Source organism: Camelus bactrianus, chromosome 21 (genome assembly GCF_048773025.1).
Source record: "Camelus bactrianus isolate YW-2024 breed Bactrian camel chromosome 21, ASM4877302v1, whole genome shotgun sequence".
Lineage (NCBI taxonomy): Eukaryota > Metazoa > Chordata > Mammalia > Artiodactyla > Camelidae > Camelus > Camelus bactrianus.
In genome coordinates, this window is record NC_133559.1 from 8682581 (window position 1) to 8686493 (window position 3913).

Here is a 3913-nt window from a genome sequence, read left to right on the forward strand (position 1 = left end):
GATGCGAGTACCTACATTTTCAGGTAGAATGAAGTAGGAGCTATAAAGAAGGGGCAGATTCCTAAGACACCTTATAAGAGAGGATATCATAGCTAGCTGGGTAGGATGGGGGAACTCAGGAAAAGTATTATGGAGGGAAAGTTGTCAGAGTTAAAGCTTGAATGGTAAGAAAAATTTCAAAGATAGAAATATGGGTGTAGAGCAGTTTTTTGCCCATAGACCTTTTCTTAACCAAGTAAGCTCATCTATTTTCATGTCTTTGACAAGTAGCAGTAATAAAAATAATAACTAAGAAAGAATAAAAAGAAAAATTTAAAAAGATAACTAGCAGTGATTGAGCACTTGTTTTGATTAGGAATAGTTTTAAATGATTAATATGTATTGTTTATTTAAACTTCACAGCAACCCATTTTACATGGGAAGTGACTGAGGCGTGGAGAAGTTAAGTGCTCTCTAGGCTGATGTCTAATGAGTCTACTCGTATCTCTGTCCTAGGCTTTGTCGTGAGCCTCAGCTTCATCTGTCTAGCTGCCTATCAGATATTACTCTTGAATCTCCTCCAAGTATCTGGTAAAGAAGTGTCATCTTCTCTTATCAAGGAAACCAACGTCCTCTAGGGTTGCACTGGATCCACCACAGCTGACCCTGCAATTACCGCTGGGGAGCAAAGCACTCCTCCTTCCCCCTTTGATGCCCCAAAGAATGCACCAGCAAGCTTTCCTTTGTTCAAGGTTAGCACAATACCAGTGAATCAAGAAAGCTTTTAGTGAAGTTAGGAGATCACAGATAGGAAATACATTTCTGGTTCATCTGACCTACACACCACTACTATGCAGATGCAGCTTGGGGCCCTCTACATGAGTCTCTCCTTGCCACGCCCGCCAGCCTTCTTCCATTGGCCTTGGAGTGCCCACGTCCTGAGGATGACTTCTTCACGGGTGACCAGCACTGTGAATGGCTTCCCTCTTCAGGAAAACCTTCTCCCTACCCACGGGTGACCTCATCCTGCTGGCCTGGACATGATGACCATCTGTCAATACGATACAATGGCTGCCACATACACCTCCAGCTCAGTTCATTTAAAATCAAACTCAGCTCCTCCAGACAAACCTGGTGGCCTTGTCCGGAGCCACACCACCATCCAGTTAGTAGTCCAAGCATGAGATTGGGAGTCATTGACCCTCCTTCCTTTCCTTCCTCCTCTACCCTACTAGGCAGTTTCCAAGTCCTGTTATTCTACCTCTTAAATATTTACTAAATTCATCCTCTCACTTGTAAAGGATCCTGACTGGGCCTCCATTCCGCATTCCTTCCAGCTGGTTTGCAGCATTACTTGTCAGAGGGAGTTTGTACTGGCAGGAGCTTTCTGAAATGAAATCTGATCAAGTCCCTCCTCTACTTAAAATCCTTTGGTGATCAAATATCTCCTGCAGAATAAAATCCAAATTATGGCAATCAAGGCCCTTCACAGTGAGGCTTCTGCCTACCTCTTCAATGTTATCTGCTATTCTTTTGACCCACACCACAGTATTTGATTTCCTGAATGCACTGTTCTCTCTCCATACCTGACATCCTTCCTGTACCTGCTACCAGGAATGCCTTCCCTGCCGGCATTTGTACTTATCTCCAAAATCCAGCTTGAACACCTCTCCTAAGAAGCCTCCCTTGATCTGTACTGTTCAGATATGGGTGTGCCCCACCTCTGACCCCACAGTCCACTTTCATCCTTCCTGTGTGCCATTTAACCCAGCCTGCTGAGTCAGTGCCAACTGTTGGTTCACTTGTCTCTTGTCTGCACTCAGCTGTGAGCTGAGGGCAGGAGCTGTCTTGTTCCTCGCAGTATCTCCAACACCTAACAAAGGGTTTCACACAGAACAAGTGCTTAATAAAAGTTTGTTGCATTTCAGATAGAAGGATGGCATGAGTGAAGATGCAAAGGGTCCAAAGAAATGGAGTGCGCTGCCTGGTTGGCTTAGAGGCCAAAGGATGTGCAGTGGAGACACATGGACTAAGCCTGAAAAAGAGGTTGTGTTGGTTCTTTGAAGGCCCTGGGAGCCCTGCCAAGGAGTTTGGGCTTATTTGGTGGGCGGTGGAGAACCAGGAGGTGTTAGATGACCAGCACTGTGCCAAAGATGAGAGGAGGGATTGGAGAAGGGGAAGGCTGGGGTTAGAGAAAACAGGCAGCTATTAGCTCTGTCTTGCAGTTGATGAAACAGTGGCTTGGACAGACTGTGACTACCCAAGGCCACACAGCTGCTAAGCAGCAGAACTTGGGGTTGAACTAGTTTTAGACTATGCCACGTCCAGAGATCTTTGTACCACACCACGGCGCGTATGCAGTAGATGGGGCTTCAAGGCTGTCCCAGTGTGAATGGACACTCCATTAGTCACGATGGGGTAGGTTATATTGCAGACACAATACTAAAATCTCTGTGGCTTAACACACTGCACTTATTTTCTATTCACATGAAGACCACTGTGGTGCTAGACAACGCCTTAAGGCAGCTTAGCAATCCAGGCTGCTTTGATGTGCTTCCACAGTTTCCACGACAGGGCAAGAGCACTTGGAGAATCACATCCCAGCTTTATTTTGGAAGTGACACACATTACTTCCAACATAGTCCGTTGGCCAGAACTAGTCTAATGACCTCACTTGACTACACAGGGACTGGGAAATAGAGTCTTCTGTATGTCCAGGAAGGGGAAGAGGACAGGAAACATTTATGGGCAATAGTAATGCCTATGCAGGACATCAGGGGCCAGTGCCTATAGAAAAGGAGAGTGCAGGCCGAACAGTCTGAGGAGCAGCTATGGGATATACAAAGGAGAGAGGCTTTGCTCAGGATTTGTGTGTTTGGTCAAAGCTGCTCTGGTCATAGGCAGCCAGCAGAGGAGCCTCATCTGGAGGATGGTGTCTTCTTAACCCCTTCCCGCTCAGCATCTTCCACCTCTGCTCCAGCTATGGGAGAAGGCAAAGACTGTAATGATCTTGGGAGGCAGGTGGGACTGGCACAGATCACCGCAGTCTGCAGATGAGGAACCCAAGGAACAAAGACTTTCTGTGATGTGCCCGACCCCCAGAGGCTCTTGCAGCAGCCTGCGTATGTAGCAAGCAAAGTACAAACCGTACATTGCGGACTTCAGGCATCTGTAGCCCTGTCTCTGTCAATTGTATACAGGCCCCTCGTACTCCATCTTTGCTTCTGCAGCACCCAGCTTGGGCCTGGGACAGAGGAGAGGCCAAACCCTGTTAGTAGTGAGCCAAGTCCTCCCTATGCACTTCCCTCCACAGGCCCTGCATCTGGCCCACAGCACAGCCGTGCAGGGCAGGGGGATGCGGGAGTAAGAGCCACCAGGCCTGGCAGAAGGGCACCAGGTCAGGGAACCCTGAGATATGGGGAGGGCAGGGAGAGGCTCCCTGGCACTGTTAAAGCACTTCAAAAGGGAGGGGCAGGGCAAATATCCCTGCTGGAGGGAACACTGTGGGGGCCGTGAAGGTGGAATCCATCTGTGCCTAATCCATAGTGCCAGGGCAAGTTTCTGCTGCTGAAGTTTTTTCAGTAGTTGAAGGTCCTCTATCACACTATTCGTTCTCCACCACACACCCCATCCTGTTCCTGACCTGTTCCTGGCCTTGAGTGGTATTTCTGCTTTTCTTGTGTCCCAGGATCCTTCCTCTGGCTTCTAACCAGACAATCCTCCTTAGTCCTGGAGCTGACTCTGCTTCTGACAGAACAGCTGGAAGAAATTCTCACCTGAAAACCCCACCTCAAACATCTCAAAGTGCCTACCTGGCAGGCTAACCATCATTGTTTCCTGCTGAGGTGAAGCTCTGGCCTCTCAACATGGCAGGGCCACACAGTCCTTCCTTCCCCACCTCAGCCAATCGCACCAAAGAAACCAGAGCCCAAGC